The following is an 18,112-nucleotide window of genomic DNA, read 5'->3' on the forward strand; positions in this document are numbered from 1 at the left end:
GAGGAAGGAAAAGCTTTTCTCACCTGCAACTAATCTGCACTCACCTCAGAAGGAAACAAATAATGAGTGTGGTGAGATGTGCTTGCTTTTACATAATTCACCAGCAAATCAGATGAATCTGAGCTTCCCACATCAATGATGGAAAATTGAACCATCTCGCTCTCTCACCACACCAGTAGCTCTCAGGTCATCCGCATTTCCTTTGGCGCTAGGAAAGTTGAGGTAGAACCAAATAGTTTTTAAGCCAAACTTGAAGTCTGGAGTTTTATTTAAAAAAAAAAAAAAAAAGGTTTTTTTTTTCCTTGTTGGAAATGAAGGGGAACAGGATACAGAACCATAAGAGGAAGGCTGGGGGTGAGGAAGAGTTAGGACTGGGATGTGTTCCAGCTCCTGCAAGGCCCTCCCCACCCCACATGCATGGTCCCAGGGGACTATACGAGTCAATCAGAGGAAAGAAGAATTCCCACCCTGGTCTTCATCGCTCTGTGGTATCTATTCAACTGCTCAGTAAAAGAACTATAAGAATCTTCCTTAGCTTACTGAGTGTCTGGTCTGAGGAGGGGCAAAAGGAGTGGACAGACTCTAGCCTCTAGCCTCTGACCCTCCTCTGGGACTCCTGAGAAGTTGACCTGAGGCAGCATGTAAGGCCCACCCCATGAGAATTCTAAGTTGCCCCACATGCCACACAGAAGAACCAGTGAACAACACAAATCATGGGCTTCACTCTGAGAAGTCTTCCCTGAAAAGAGCTGGGGTAGATGATCAGTAGAGATGAAAAAAAAAAAAAAAAGTAACTTTTTAGCTTCACATTCCTCATACCCAGGTGGCCATACGTCTTGGGGTCTTCACTAGTAAATGTTTTTTGAGTTGAGTTGACGCTCGGCAGCCAGCAAAGAGCTAACCAGTTGAGAAAGGATTAGCTGGTGTCAGGAAGTATCCATGAAATACCTCTGAATGAACCTTTGGGAGTAAAAGCAGTTCTGGGTTTTTGCGTGATGATCCAGATTTCCATTTCATCTTCCCATTCCAGGAGAAAAAGGGTCAGTCTAAGTGGACTTCCTGTTGAATGTATTATGGTGCCTCATTCCTTTGGAATCACCTCAATTTCCAAACATGAGGGGATGGGAAATTCACCCAGTGAAGCAGAAACCTACACCTCCTGAAACTATCATAAATTTCTTAAGTCCCCTTAGAATTCACAACCAGAGTTTCTCCATGGGGTGGCCAAGCATGTCCTTGAAAATGAAGCTAGACACAAGAAGTTTGCTGAGTCCTTTTTTCCACCATATTTTGTATTCCTTGAAGACAAGATCCATGTTTTGGCGATGCCTACAATATCTGTATGTCATATATGCCTGATCATTTGGTTGGTGCTGCTAAGATTTTCTAAAGATATCTGTCAATATACTCAGGTAATCCTTTATGATCTCCACAGGAAGAGGTGTGAGGCTCATTCAGTAGCTTTCAGTTGAATAAGTAAAAAACTCTTCAACCCCAAATTATCCACCCCTTGATGCAGCTATAGGATTTAAAATTCAAATAATATTCACACTTTTCTGATCTGGTAAATGTAAAATATTTGTCCTAAATCACATAGCAAATTTCATTCAATTTAATTAATGAACATTTTTTTATCCCTCTCCACTTACAAAGAACATGTAAGATTTGAGGATGAGAGGACCACCTACAAATCTTGAGTTTATTTCCTAAAAAACCTAAGGTCTGGGCTGTGTATCCCTGCTGAGCAGTTGACTGAAGTCTGACTTCAGTCAGGTCAGCGTGTCTCCCCCATATGTAAAATGAAAGTAATAATAATCTTTACTCACAGGACTGCTCAAAGGATTAATTGAATGATGTCTGGACTTTGCACAGACTTTAACCCACGGTCAGGACTTGATGAATAGCACAACTATTACGGTTTACATGGTTCTGGTTTTAGCATTTGCTCTTTTTACCATAATGACTGTTGAAAAACTTTTCCTGAGATATTAGCAGTGATTAATTCTCTGGGTCAAATACTTTTAGCAGAGTAGTCAGTCAGTCATCTCTCTGGGTTCTCAGGAACATAAGACAGAGGACTTTTGACACTGTGGTATGACCTTGTAAGGGAAAAATGTCAGTGGAGGTTTATACACTGGTCATTAGGAAGCACCTGGGCATTGGGGCAGAGCAGACTCACCCAGAAAGAGCCAATGATAACCTGAGATATGATCTGTAGATTTCATTGCTCACTTGGGTTCAACAGTAATCACTCCAGAGCCAACATTATCATCCACGAATCTTCCTGTTCTTCTCCATGGAACTCTGCAGGTTTGAGAAGTGGAGAGAATTGCTTTGTATGGTTTCTTCCACTTTTTATGACTTAAAGGGAATTCTGTAGGAGTGAACGTTGAGGTCAAAACCTTTAAGATTTTAAGACATTGCTTTTCTTCAAATCCTTGAACAAATATTCACTCATTCATCATCTCATTCCCCCTGAGAATTGAGAAAGCAGAGCCCAAATAGAAGTCAGAATGTTCTAATCCCATCTATAAATTACAGTGCTCATGATATTTATTAACTGAAGGGTTTAAGACTTTAGGAAGCCTTTCTAAATGTGATCTCTCAATTCCTGTCATAGGATTTGCTCAAAATGTAGTTACAAAGAGGAAAAAAAATCTGCCACATTGTTATGATAAAGGAACCATCTTATAGATCAAAGGAGATAAGCAAGTTGGAAGAGGAAGAGGAGCGAAGGCAGGAGGACCCCAAGGAGGAGAAGCCCATTCTTATTCCAGATTTATTTACGTTCAATGAAAAAATGGTTGTCAACCACAAATATTTGAAAGTAAAACATTTCAAAGGGTCACACCCTGGAGGTGCGATTGCAACTGTGTGCAATTGAGTTGTGCAATTGAAATGGTTTCAAAACTCAGCAGTGAAACAGATTAGATAAAGTGAGGACAGAACAGAAAGTGGAAAGTTAGCAGTTAGCCAATGTCCATGTAGGATTGCTCGGATGTGTCTGGGCTCAGAACATTTTATAAAATGTGTCCTATGCATTTATACAGAAAAAGACATCATGCTCTTGGGGTGTCATTGTGGGCACCTCTCTAGGAATTCCCCAGCAGGTTCTCTGCCATGATGTGGCATCATGTCTTCTCGTTCCAAAAGACCCACACACCAGGTGCCTTGCCATCCTGCCTTACAAACTTTGTTTCACGATTTCTCTGTTGTCCTAGGCAGCCTAGCAATGGCCTGGGCCTCCAGATTTCATTCTTTTGTTCTATTCTTTCAATAACCCTCTCTCATTCTCAACTCCTTTCGTTTTTAGGATTTTGCTAATAACTACAGAAAAACAGAGTGGAAATAACAAACCTGGGGAGACATGTGGTTGACATGTCACAATGTGAAGACACATTGTCATTGTCCTGAGTTTAGTGATAACTCTTTTATTACAGGTCATGAAGTCCATGATGAGCCTCTGCTGGAAAACCAATAAAAACCTTTACCCTTACTTGACAGCAAAAGAAAGTTCAGGTCTCGGAGTAATAAAAGAATGGATAATGGCAAATTCATATATCTTTAAGGTTAATGAGCATAATTAAGGAAATTCCAGAGAGCTGCTCCCCAACTTAGGGTGTCTCTTTGGCTACTGGAGTTAAATCTTAGGCTGGAGATAATGATGATGGTGGTGGTAGTGGTTATGTAACCTATACTATGTTACACTGTTTCTCCAACTGGGTAGATGAGCACAAATGTAGTGTCCATGTTGTCTACTGGCTTACAAGATGATACTGTCCATCTTGTGATACACTGGACTTTAGGGAAGTTTCAGACATTCAGAATAGAGCCCCCAAACTGTCAAGGGAAAAGAAGATGTAACTTGAAGACTCCATGTCAAAAGAGAACCCTCTAGAAGGCTATACTATTCTCCCCAGTATCCTAATTTTCCCCTTTCTTGTCCCACATTTCACCCTTCAATCCCTACCTCATTTGGTGCTCCTGATTATATCCCAGTGTCCTTGGATTTCCAGTGACTGGTTCTTTTTACATATATTGCAAATTCTAGAGGCTCAGGCTGAAAGCCACTGGCTTTCATGTCTACTTCATCAGAGAGAGGGATGGGATCCAGGCTCAAAGAAGGGTTCTGTGATGGGAGAGACAGTAATGGGCAACAATGAGGTTGGATTTCTCCCAAGCCCAAAGTCATCCACAATTTATCAACATGAGGTATCATTTCCTAGTAAAGACTATGCTATTAACTCCACCTGAGAAATCCATATTTTTGCTGTTAACATGACTTAATTCTATGTGAAGGAAGTGATAATCTTTGCTTTATTATGCTGAGTCTGAAATAAGTCCCTCCATAATTTGGTTCTCCTAACAAAGTCTCTTCATACTGAGGAAAAATGAGTGATGTAAGCCCAAACCACATCCCTCTAACCTTGAGATTCCTTGCCTGACAAAAGTTACCTTTCACCAGTTGCAATGATAAGAAAGTACACATGAATTATCCTGCTTAGATCTAATCAAAAACACCCCCCCAAAGAAGGCATCTGCATTTCTAGAGAAAGGCACTAAATTCAGAGAAGTGTAGCCATTTGTTCAAAGGCACACAACTTTCCCTAGAGAAATCAGAGGCATCTGACCATGTTATCTCTGCTGTGTTCCATAACAGCATGTCCCTCTGCCCCTGTCAGGGGCATCAAAAGCAGATCATGACACTTCCCTGTAGAGCTAGTCTGTGTTCATGGCAGAGCCTTTCTCAGTATCTCCCCAGCAGCCACTGCGGTTGATCAGGATTGTTATATGAGGTAGTTATCTAGTTTGTTATCCTTATCTTAGGCCATTCTTCCACCAGATGATTTCAGCGGCAACACCACTTCTTCCTCCTAGTGGAGACACATCATCCTACGAAACTGAACAGACATATCTGAGAGAATGGTTTTCCTGGGGAAAATCCCCCAATATGGTAGCCAAAAAAAAAAAACAAAAAAAAAAAAACCCACACAAAACCACTTCTCTGCATCTTAGCAATAGTCTTGGCAATCTCCCTGCCAGATTTGGCAGCAGGCGCTTTCTAACTGAAGAGAAACTTATAGTAGGTCCCCTGTCCTTAACCAATTTTGGTTACACACACACACACTCCATTTCTTCTCCTCTGCTCACATTTTGCACGTAACATTCAGAGAGTAGGGAAGTCTTATTAAAGCCCCCTCCATGCCCACAATGACATCACTTTTATAGGATTCCAGTGAGGTCAGGAAGGGTCAATCCCCACTAGTCCTGCCTGACATAAAAAAACCTGAGGCCCAGGGAGGCAGGGGAGTCCAGTATCACCACACTAAATCCCCGAGTGAGGCCACAGTCAGACATGACTCCCAGCGCTGGCCAGCTGCTTCTTCCATAAGAGGCATGAGCTTGGACAGTCCAAAGCAGTCATCTATCTTCTCGTTTTCTCAGAAATATTAAAATATGACCCTCTTATTTGCTAATCCAAGAAAAAGTAAAAATCTGTCCTCTTCTGAATTGGAAGATAACATAGTTAAAACAAAGGTCAAAACATCCAAGATTTTCCTCCTTGATATTTTACAGTTCATGGATTTTTCTAGCAAAGTTAATTCCATATATTTCTCACTCACATATTTTAAAAGCTCATCAATACATTGTTTGTTTAACATTTACTTGATGCCCCCCCCCAAAAAAAAAAAATTTGAGTCTTTCTTAAGTAAGTTTCTGAAGCATTTTCCTCTTACAAACAGGAAGGCAAGTTTGGCCTGGGCTAAGTATCCTTGGATACCAAGCACTGGAATAATCTCACACATGGATGGCAAATAGGGATTAAATATGGCCATGTTGACTATTCCCACTCTGTGTTCCAGCTGCCATACCACACCACCTCACCTCTGTCCATCCACCCCAGCTCAGTGGTGGTGAGGGCCGGGAAGAAGGGTGAGCTCATGTGTCTACCCGGCATGTTACTCATAAACACCCTCATAATTCCCAGATGCGCTCATACTCTCCGTGGAATAATCAGCTCTGTCTCTTTTGAGCCAACACCCTAAAACTGCATTGATAGTGGCTAGTGACTTGACAAGGGGCAAGGAGACCCTATAAAACACCTCTAAGGCCAAAACTTTAGGTCCAAGGGGAGCAAACAAACCCTTTCAACTGACGCTGAAATCTTCTCACACCCCGAGTCCTTTCTCAGAAAAGCCTGAGAAACTCTCTCCTAGGCTGACTCAGGTAGAAGACCCCTCCCTTGTTAAAAAACAAAACAAAACAAAACAAAAACCTGTAAACCCCTTTTTAATAAGATGTTAATCAAGATCCAAAGCAGATGAGTGGGCAACGAACCAGCCTCGGATTGCCAAGTTCATTCTGAAAGTGGGATTCATTTCAGTTCTGGGGCAGATAAGGTTGTTTTGGAAGAGAATTTGGCCCATTGGAAAGAGTTTAATGATGTCTTCTTCTGAGTCTAGACAAGCTGATGGACCAGTCTAAAAAAAGTTTTTGTTTTTATGCCTCGAGAGATCTTTATCTACATCATAGGGTCTTTGGAACAAAGAAAGAGCGATTCCCCTTTCTCCATGGTTTGGCATCATTACTATTTTGAGAGATAATCAAGTTCTGATCACCCTCACGGAGGACTGCTGAGTTACACTCTCTCTATTTTTTAAAGAAATTTTGAACGAAAGGTTGTGGGGACTGGCGGGGGTAATGTGTGGTCCAGATCCTCTCGCCCACTCCCTTACTGGCTGTGAGAAAGCTGTGGGTCTGGGAATTGAGAGTGAGCTTTCTATAATTCCATCTAGTTTGAAACCAAATAGGATTTATTTCTGGAGAACAGACCACGAAGAGAGAACGGCTGAGGGGGTGGAGGCCTAAAAATCTGATAGGTCAGCAGTTGGCTCCAAAGGAGCTGAAGGAGCAAGGATTCCACAGCTTGTGAGCTTTCTCTTTCAAGTCTTTCTTTTGTTCTCTGCCATCAGGAAACAGAGTAGACGTTTGTCACCAGCAGCTCTTTGGAGACTTCAGTGTTCCTTCCTCCCAGGGTCCAAAGGGGACTTCAGAGACAAAAGAGTCACATTTTGCAAACCAGCGATATTTTTGTGCAGTGTTTATCAGGCAGGCTAGAGGCAGTGAAGGCAGATTTTGGGAAATAGTTTAAGCAGTTCATAAATCAGATGGAATTGAAAAGGATAGAGCTTCTTTTCTGAACGTCCTACTAACCTTTCTTTTATAATCACTGTACTGGGGCAAAACTGTTAATGTGTATAAGGACCAAGGGTCTCATGAAGTCAGGTTGCCTTGGGTCACTCCATGTAATTTGTTTTTTTCCTGGCCAAACCACGAAACAGAACTGCGTTCTGCTCCCTGTAACATTTATACTGATACCATCTCTTTTGATATTGTCAAGTGTGTTATGCCAGGCTGCATAGCATTACTGATAACAAAATACTTTGGAAAAATCTTGTGGGTTTATTTTTCTTTCTTTCTTTCTTCTATTTATTACACTCACCAAAGAGCAGCTGAAATCAGCTGGAGTTCTTGGCTGGCCAGCAAGTAAAAAGTGCTTTTCATATGAAATTTCTAAGAAGCCCTAGAAACATGATGCGAGGCATTTTTACCTCCTTTGCTTTTTATAAGGCTTTTAAAAATCATGTCTAGTATACTGATCAAAATGCAGTTTCATATAAGGAACCTAAAAATTTGCCTGAAAGTTTCTTTTAAATTTCATATATTATCAATTGTCAGAGTCAAAAGAGCAGGTATAGGTTTTGAGAGTTCTTTTTTGGTGGCCTGATCACCAAATTCAATATGTGTGTGGCTGTTTCCCATTCATCACCAAGCAATTCTGACTGTCTATCCAGACTCTACTGCAGAATGCATCTCAGTGAGGGCTGGGGTGGGGGGGGGGCACCACAGTGCAGTGAATGGAGCCATTTTCCCTATCCCCATCACATGCAGCTGCCTTGGATTGAAGTCCCAACATGCCCTGACCCAGACTTCCTGAATGGGGGCAGCTGGGCATGATCCGGATGAATATACAAATGGAGATGGCACAAGGAGAAACACTTAGAAGGAAAGACATGTGAAGAGACGCTTGGAGAAGAGACACTGTTAGGGGGAAAGGATGTCCTGAGCTAATCCCATACAGGCTTTGTGGACTCCACCCCCACTCCAGACTAAAGCCATCAGGACATTGGGAAAGACAAATCCCATCACCACCAAGGGGAAGGTGGCTGGGACCTGAGGGTGGAGTTGGGCAGCCAGGTTGGATATAAAAACCAAACACGTGGGCCTTGGGGGGCTCGCTATCGCTCGCCTCCTGGCTTCACCGCTCCTGGCTGGCGGCCAGCTCTCAGAGCACCATTTTGGGATTCCTGATCGGCGGATCGGGTAGGACTCATTTAAAACTTTGTCTCCCACTTTTCTCCCTGAGCTGTACATTTCCTCATTTCCCCTTCCCTTGTAAATAAACCTTTTATTAACCTTTCGCGTGTGCCTGCAGTAGAGCATTGATAACTCCTTTTAAGCGCGTGGGTGAGGACCCACAGTCAGGCACCCCGTTTTGTATCGGGGTTGCTCTACAACAACACGTGGGTGACAGACATGTGGGGAGGTGACCCTGGTCTTTGGCAGAGACAATGGCAGCTGTTATCTTCACCTTGTTTTGGATTATATGGTACATTTTGAATTTTGTCTCTCTCCTTCATCCTAGTTCTCTGGGACCAAATTAAACCCTTTCTTGTGGATCCCTGCCAGGTGACTTATACTTGTGGCAAGCTTTTGGGCCTCCACTGCGCCACTATGGGATGAGAATGTTTGGCTAGACAATTTACGGAGTTTTATTGGGAACCTGTCATTTAAAATCCTTTCTCCATTCTCTCACTCACCCTCTTCCTCTCCCTCCACCCCCAACAATTAAATATCTTTCATATTAAGTGTCTGATTTCCTTGCCTTTGTGCACAGGGATGGTCTAACAATTTTAATGCGTACACCCATTAACAGTTTGAGTTTCCTGGGTTTTTCTCAGTTGTGTGATTAATTTTTTCTACTTTTCTTGCAACAGCATCTTTTCCTTAAAATTTAGTCTTAGCAGATTGTCAACTATATAATGTGCCCTATTCTCCAGAAACAATGAAGATCACAAACTACCTGATATAGACTAGGGAAGATTGCAATTGACATATGCACATGTAAAAGAACAAAAAACCCAAAACCTGTCTTTGGCTAGAGATTTTTCATGGGAGGGACTCTGAAGGCTGGGTGAAAGTTGCTTTTGATATTTTATCTATAAACTTCTCTTTGTAAGGGCCTCGCCCAGGAAGATCTAATCTTATCTTGCTTTCCTGGAGAACGCAGAATTATATCTGTGTTCCTTTGTCCCCAACGCACACACCCACCCCCCCACCCTCCCTAACCTTTCTTGTCTTAGCTATTTAAGATGGCATCTGAAGCCATGTGGACTAGCGCTCAATCATACTGTCTCTCACCATTTATACAGGAGGTATCCATGTTATTATTAAATTTCTATATGGCTTTTTCTCTTATCAATCTGTCTGATGCTTATTTTTTGTTTGTTTGTTTTCCCAGCCTAGAAGAACTTGGAGGATGCAATGGGATGATTTCCTTTATGTCCCAACAAACATCACAGTCTATTGATAGTAGGAATTCTCAAAGTTTTTGAGATCCTTCTTGGACATGAAGCTAGCACATGTTCTGGTGTATGACAGACTGACACAGGACCACTGTTTACAAATCTGGATTCTCCATAGACCTGGTTGTTTGGGGTTGGTCTAGGGCATCAAGAAAAGATAACCCCTGCTTAACAATATCTTGCCTTGACCACTAGAGCCTTTGCTTCTGGGCAGGCACTGACTGGGGACTAGGCTGATCACATAATGACTTCTACTGTAGTTGTCCCAAACCTTACTGCTCCAGAAGCTTACCCTCATCTTGACTATGTCAACTTCTGAATGAACTTGACCTTTGGCTTGGTGAAACAGAATCAGTTGCTCAGAATATATTTTAAGTCAAATTTAATGTCTTACAGGCTTGTATGATTTATCTGGTCCTTGGGGACTCCTATTGAATGTACTAAAATGTCATACTGACATTTCACTTCAGACTTACAACCACCTACAACTGAAGCAGGATTTATCTCTGACAAGAGATTTTCTCCTATTAAAAATCCAAGTATGCAATGCCTTTACCTGCTGAATAATCTTCTGTGCTATAATGGGAGCAGTGGGGGTGGCAGAGGAGTGAGTGTAGGAAGGAGTCAAAGCTGAGTCCACACCCATGGGGAAAGAGAAATTATACCAGACAAGTTTAGTGGAGAATTTCTAATGAATCCATCATATCTTTAGTTTTTGTCCCTCGAGTTAGGAGAATAATTTAAATAGGAGAAACACAAAGGGAGGTTCAGAGGTGAGTCCTCTGAAACAGCAGCTGGGAGGATTCTGTAACGATTCTGGTTCGACCCCCACAATTCAGCCACCCTTACTCCCCAGCTTCCACTTAGCCATTATCAAATGTCACAAGATCCCTATTTCTGAAAATTTTGTAAGCTCCTGACATGGAAGGCCAAAAAAACCAATGAAGTTTAGGGCTACCTCTTATTCCACCCCAGGTTCTGACCCAGGTATTGGTTGGTAGGGGAAATGTTTATATTCCTGTCTTGCTTTAAGTGTGAGTTTTCCAACATGTATCCACTAGTGTTATATGGCACCATGGCTTGTCCACTAAAAAGACCATTCAGGGGGCCTCCCTGGTGGTGCAAAGGGTTAAGCACAGCACTGTAAAGCTATCCGTAATCACTGCAGCATGAGTTTGATCCCTGGCCAGGAAGGTGACCCACATGGCGCAGCAGACCTCTCCTGTCTCACCCACTGCTTCCTTCAGCAGTGTATTTCAGTAGATCTGCCTGTTCTGCTCCCCATTCTGTCTCTAGTGATTTCTCTCATTCCCACACCTCTGACCTGCACCCCAACTCTTTTTTTTTGTGTTCTTTTTTAATTTTTATATTCCCCATACAATTGCAACCCCCTGATTTTGACCCCACTCCCTCCTTTCCCCACCCCCCCAAAGTGTGGCTCTCGTTCATAGTAGTTTGTTGATTTTTACTTTTTCTTTCTTATAGTTATTCTTTTTCCTGGTCCCTTATTTAGGTTTTCTAGATTCCTGCTATGAGTGAGACCATCTGGTATTTTTCTTTTTCTTTCTGGCTTATTTCACTGAGCATGATCCCTTCCAGCGCCATCCATGTTGCTGCAAATTGCATGTGTTTATCTTTTTTGAATGCTGAGTAATATTCCATGGTGTATATGTACCACAGTTTCTTGATCCAGTCATCTGTTTTGGGGCATTTGGGTTGTTTCCAAAGCTTAGCTATTGTAAATTGTGCTGCTATAAACATAGGGTGCACCCCAACTCTTGCATACATAAATAAATCTTTTTTAAAAAAAATATTGAATAGGGGGATAGGGGGGCCATACCAGAGCAATGCCAGACTCCAAAAGTCACAGGGCAATAGCTATGCATGATAGCGTTAAGTCAGTAAAAAGTTTCTCTCTCTTCTCCTACCAACTCAGTTCTTGATGGCAAAGTCTCTAGAGATTGAGACTGCATCCTCACATGCCTGTGGGCACAAAACTACATTGAAGTGGGTAGAGTCAACACTGCTGATTGATCGGGGGTGCAGCACCAGGCCACATTGGAGGGGTAGGGAGGAGCAAAGAAGCTATTCTTCCTGTTCAAGACACATTATTCTCAAGCACTGGAAGACTTAGGAAAACACACACAGTGGCTCTGTACCAGGCCACTGCAGGAGAACAAATGTCACAACAAATTCATACAAATGTTCTGGTTTCCCAGAGCATTACAAAAAAAGTAAGGTTTATATTCTACTTAAGTGTGCAATAGCATTCTATCTAAAAAAATAAATAAAACTTCATTAAAAAATACCATGTTGCTAAAAAATGCTATCCATCTTTTATGACTTCAGTGAGTCCTCCTCTTTGCTGGTGGATGGTCTTTAAGGAACAGGCACTAAAGCAATGTGCAATAAAATGAGGTGAGCCTATAGTGTAGTGAGTAATTTTCTTTGAAATCAATGCCTAACTCAAGATCTCCGATATTCAGCGTTCCAGAGTGAAGTGTACAGAGTTCTGCATGGTTCTTGCTTCAAGAATAATCTACAAAGGAAGAGACACGAAGACACAGAGACAAGTTTGAATTGAATTGTTTTATTCCTAGCCTTTGTTCTAAGGGAGAAAGTTATGATAGGACTATAATAATGATCTTTCCATAAGTACATAATTCTTGCTATACATACATAAAAAGATAAGAAAAGAATAATTTCACTATCAAGATTTGGTGGCAAGTATCCTGATATCCTTCATTTTCAATGATTTTACAAAAGAAAAATGATTTAACATTTTGAAAATCAAGATCTGTTGAGTAAATTAGATAATAGGGCAGACAGCAGCTAGAAAGTGAAATAATTGCTGTTCCAGGGAACCACCAGATTTGTAAATAACACCTCCTGGAGGGATCCTGAGCTCTCAATCAGAAAACACTGTGGTTGTTGGTTTAGAATGAGCTTTTGCAAATCCAAAATATTTGAATGAGTTGTGTTGTGTTTTTTTTTTTTTTTTTTTTTTTTTTTTTTACTGAAACCTTAGTTGATAACAACTCAGTCTTTATGGTGCTTTAAAAAGGAATCTATTACAGAATCCTCTTAGAGCCCTCCTTCTGCCTCCTATGCCTTACATGGCATGGTGAGTCAGCGATGTTTTGTAATTCCAAAGCATTAGAGGCTGAAGGAAATTGTCTGTAACTACTCAGCACAGGCTCTGTAGCCTTCTGCCAAACACTGGGCTGCCAGCTGGCAAGTCCTGGTGCTCTTTAGTCCTCCAAAGAATCATGTATGTGTCCCTGAAGATAGACATAAGTTGTTTTGTTTCAACCTGAATCATCTGCAGGAATAAACGGCAAAATATTTCACCCCCTCTTAAGATGACTTGCAATATGAGCTAGGGGCAAAAAGGAAGTAGTTTCCCTCTTTATCTCTCCACTAAGAAAGTAGCGTGTAGTGCGGTTCCCAAAGCTTCTTAACCAATTCCACTCCTGTTCTGATCCACCACCACTCCTAACTCAGATTTTCTATCTGCTCTTTCTGGACAGAGGCTCATGTCCCAAAGCAGTGACTCATAGATTTGACCCATCCATCACTATTTTTGTTCCTAACACATCTATTATCATTTCCCAGTATCTTACTATCTTAAAATTCCAATATAATTTTTCATAGTTAAGAGGGCAGTGGTACAAATAAACCTAATAAAATCAAGAAAATGTTACTAAAATTTAACTAGAAGCTCAGAGTATAAAACCTATTGTGTCTTTGTTAAAAGGGAGGTTTGTATGCATACAAAAGACATTAAAGTCAGATTAGCATCAACCTAAGACTTCCCCTTCTTACTTTGAGGATTGCAAGAGAATGGAGAAAGGAAATCTCTCATCTTGTATGATACCAGTTAATCCAATGTCATGTCAATTTTATTTAATCCCACTCAAGATCACTCAGGGTACCACTTAGAATTATATTGCAAATCCTGCACTTTGGAAAAGAAGATACAGCAACAGATTAAAATACAAATTCTTTGGCTCCACCCACAGACTCTTCTGAGATATAGGTTTTAGGAATTTATTTTTTAACAAGTTTCCTGGTGGATACTTATATGCGTAAATATTTGAAAACTGTTAGATTTGTCGTTTGCAAGCATTTATTAGCCAAGGGATCTTTTTTCCCCAATAAAATCCTGATTAAAAAGCAGAGATGATTAGGATCCTTCTAATTGAATCAAGAAAGTGGACAGAGAGACAGAGGTACAACTCCTCTGGCCCCTGGTCGACCCCACCTCCACGGTACCCCCAGAGTTCTGCGGAACAGGGTGAGGGAACTTGTATTCTCTCTCCTTTCCTCTCTTCCTCTTGTGACCTCCACCCCCTCAATACACAGTCAAATATTGTCTGATATTTATTTGCCTTCAGATTGAGAAATCTATGTCTCCCATGTTACCTAGCAAGGACACATGAAAGCTGAATACAAATATATCAAATTGAATTGAATTGAATCTGACTCATTTCATTACCAAAATAAATACAAACACCCTAAGAGCTAAATGGTGAAAAAAAAATAGCTAATTAGCACATTTTAAATAGTAATCAAACAAATACAAAGAAATATGAAAATCTTATTTTTTATTTATTGAGCAAAGATGTTTCAGATGATGCTCAATGCAAATGAAGACATAAGACCAAGATTCCTATTCACTGGAAAGCTAATGAGAACACCTTTCTGGATGCACTTAAAAATATTTAAATATTTTTTCCTTTAATATAATATTTTACTTTCTATCAGTATATTATCAAAACAATCTGAAATTCCGGCAAATTTTGTAATAAAGATTTATTTAGTTCTGCATATAAGAACCTGGGTACAACCTGGAGGTTCAAGGGGGTGAGAGGATTCACCAGAGACAGAGTGGGGAGCAGAACAGGCAGACTGACTGAAATACACTGCTGAGGGGAGCAGCAGGCGAGACAGGAGAGGTCTGCTGCACCATGTGGGTAGCTCACTCGCTGCCCTGGGATCGAACTCGTGCTGCAGTGACTATGGATAGCTTCACAGCGCTGTGCTCAACCCCTTGTGCCACAAGGGAGTCCCAGGCAAATATTTTTACACAGTTCTGGAACTAGCTGGTAGTGATAGTTGTGAATATACTTAATACCACTGAATTACATACTTTGAAGTGGTTATTAGGATAAATTTATATTATGTGTATTCTACCACAGTAAAAAAAATTATGCACAAAAATATTCATTTTATCATTCTGTATGATAATGAGAATTTAAAACTGCTGAATCCCAACATTAGAGTTATTGCTACATTGTGGTTCTCTGAAAAATGCCTGAAGCAAAAGATAAGGAGGTGGGGAGAAAAGGGGAAAGTTGTTTTGGTGATAGGTATGGTGGCACCACACATCCGAAGAGTTTCCCTCAATGAAAAAATGATGAAAAATAGAAAATGCTAATGATATTAACTTACGTGGAAAATATAGGCTACGAAGTGACACTATTATCTCAACCATTTCCTCAAATATAGAAAATGTAGAAAGAAATGTCAAAAATTACTCTCATGTTGGATTCTAGGAAAGTAGTGGGATTAGTAACACTTTCTTTATACACTGAAAAGCTTTTCAACTTTTTCTAAAATTAGCATGTTATCTTAAAAATAAGCAGAAAAAAATGAAGTAAATTATTTCAAAATACACTATGGTCCATAGCTAACCTCCATTAAGACTCTACTAACTAATAAAATAGAAAATTCTAATCTCTAATTATAAATAATTTTAATTATTAATTAGGTATGCATGAAGATACAAAATAATAGCCAGCAAGAGTATAGTACAGGTGTTGTTTTATGCATTTAGCACGTATTAACTCAGAACACTTTAAGATGAATATTATTTTTACTTTCATTTACAGCTGACTTAAAGAAGCTTAGACAAGTGGGTTAGCCAGGACAGATAACACAGCAGGTGAAACTAGGATTTAAACACTGACATTTTGGCTCCAGAATTTATGATCTTAGTCACTCTATTAAACAAACTCTTGAAGAAGTTTTTTTAAGAATAATAACTGAGGGGCAAATCTGTTTTCCAATTTGTTGAAGCAAATTACTACAAACTTAGTGACTTAAACACAAAATTACTGTTTATAGACCTGGAAGTCAGAGTCTAAAATGGTTCTGCAAGGTTATATTCCATCTGGAGACTCCAGGGGAGAGTCTGGATTCTAGAGTCATGTCAACATTAATTGGCTAATGACTTCTTTCTCCTATCTTCAAAACCAGTAGCCTACCTTCTCTTCTCTCTGATCTCTACTTCTATTCATCTTCTCATCCTCCTGCCTGCCTCTTTTAAAAGAATTTGGTGGTTACATTAGGTCTCCCTGAATCCAGGATAATCTCCCAATCTCAAAATATTTCATTTAACACGATCTGCAATATGTTACCATATTAGGTAACATAGTCACAGATTCCCAGCACTGAGCAATGAATATCTCTGGGCCTACCACAGGAAGGATGGAGGAAGCAAATCCTTTTCTGGACAAGCAAATCTCTAAGAATAAGCCAAATTCAAATGGAAAGGAATTAGTCTCCCTTTCAACAGGAAGAAGAGCAAAAAGATTGATGGCATAATTAATCTTCCATGTTGTCTAAGCACATAATTTCAGCTAACAATGAGTGTGTGACAAACGCCATCTAAGTTGGAGATGTGGGAAGGGGTTAGTTCTAACATTAGAACATTCTTGTATTTAGTTCGGGAGATCACTTTAAAATCCCTCTGATTTAAATATTATGAGTCTTTCCTAGACATGCATTCTTTCATCTTTTCTTCAATTTTTCAGTGTCAGAATCCATGGAAACAACCATCACGATAAAAAATCATCCAAAGACACCAGTTTGTGTTTTATGTGTTTTACGTACAAGTTTGTCCTTAGAATCATGTCCTCTATCACAGACTCGTGTCCTCTGCACTGATGACTAGGTTAAAACCAATTTCCTCATCACTATACCTGAAAAGCAGTCTTTCATTTTTTTCTTCATCTTAATAAAATGCATAACTTATTGAGATTGTACTTGCTTTATGTTGTGTGTTTATGTTTTTTTTTTTAATTCAAGAACTGGGGTACAGGACAGAAGCGCGAGATGGTGAGAGAATTCACCAGAGACAGAGCAGGGAGCAGAACAGGCAGATGGACTGAAGACACTGCTGAGGGGAGCAGCAGGAGAGACAGGAGAGGTCTGCCCCACCATGTGGGTTGCTCCCTGGCCTGCCGGGAATTGAACTGGCCCTGCACAGGCTGCAGACATCTTCGCAGTGTGGTGTTCAACTGCTATGCTACCGGGGAGGCCCTATGTTGTGTGTTTATGAATGTGATTTTATATATGCATATATATAAGTGTATATATATATATCTCTTCTATTCCATCCTAATTCATTCAAACTTTTTGATTTACTGTAAGAAACAATATGGTAGAATGCTGGTGACATTATAAACATTTTCATCATTGAATTTCAAGAAATACAACAAGAATTACATAATTCTTACTCCCATGTACTTCAACTTTGGAGCGCATTCTCTGATAAGAATAATACTAAAAGCAATGGATTTCAGTTGAGTAGGTATATGTATGTACATGGGTGAATTGATTGAGTCAATAAATACATATTCTGTACCTCAAGCAGCAAGTAGCCTGGTGGGAGAGACAGACTTGATGGTATGCTGGGGTTTACATTGACTCCCAAGAATAGATTTTATGTATATCTTCTCAATCTCACTTCAGTGACATCAAATTAGTAGCTTGAAATCAGCTATGCTGAGAGAATTTACACCATGGAAATTGGCAACCTACAAATCTGGGCTTTTTGTTAAATATTTGTGAGTGCATCCCTGCAATACAAAAATATTGCTTACAGTGTGATAAGTGCTAAAACTAAACATATGCATAAGATGTAATGAGACCAGTAAGAGGAAAATTGAACCTACTTAGTAAGGTTGTGGCTAAGTGCAAGTGTCTTCTGCTCTGACTGCTGACAACTCAGCCCTGTTCCCAAACATGTTCTATCATACTACACTATTCATTTCTTTCAGAGCAGTTGTCACGATTTATTGTTTTACTTATTTTTGTTTATTTATATATGCCTCCTACTGCAATGTTATGGTCTTATCTATCTTGTATCCCTGGTAAGTAATAGGCACACAAAAATTAAAAAAAAATCAGTAGTAGATTTGCAGTAGAATCTTGAAGAGTGAGTTAGAGGTGGCCAGGTAATGAATTGGAACTCAAATGATCTGAGCACAAGAAAAAGGAATAGAAAGAATGCTGTAGTCAGGGAAAGATAGTGAGCACAGGAAATTTGAGGTCCTAATTAGGGAGTGTCCAGGGTGATGCTGAAAGACATTCTGGCCATGTGGAGCCCCTAAACCATACCATGTCAGACCCAGGGACTTGGGAGGTCACGAGTAAGCTCCTATTCAACAAAAAATCAG

At 40.2% G+C, this 18,112-nt stretch overlaps 1 long non-coding RNA gene across 1 annotated transcript in view; it reads right to left on the reverse strand.

Annotated features, from left to right (window-relative positions):
• Window positions 1-27: 27 nt before the first annotated feature.
• LOC119254836 (uncharacterized) overlaps window positions 28-18,112 on the reverse strand; it is a 55,480-nt gene continuing 37,395 nt past the window's right edge. The window contains exons 2-4 of the long non-coding RNA XR_005127375.2: window positions 3,971-4,129; window positions 2,180-2,304; window positions 28-208 (exon numbers count right to left, since the gene is read on the reverse strand). This is a non-coding gene — a long non-coding RNA (uncharacterized LOC119254836). The remainder of the gene's footprint in view (window positions 209-2,179; window positions 2,305-3,970; window positions 4,130-18,112) is intronic.

The sequence above is a fragment of the Talpa occidentalis genome, unplaced genomic scaffold (genome assembly GCF_014898055.3).
Source record: "Talpa occidentalis isolate TD23 unplaced genomic scaffold, MPIMG_talOcc4v2.1 talOcc4.3, whole genome shotgun sequence".
Taxonomy (NCBI): Eukaryota; Metazoa; Chordata; class Mammalia; order Eulipotyphla; family Talpidae; genus Talpa; species Talpa occidentalis.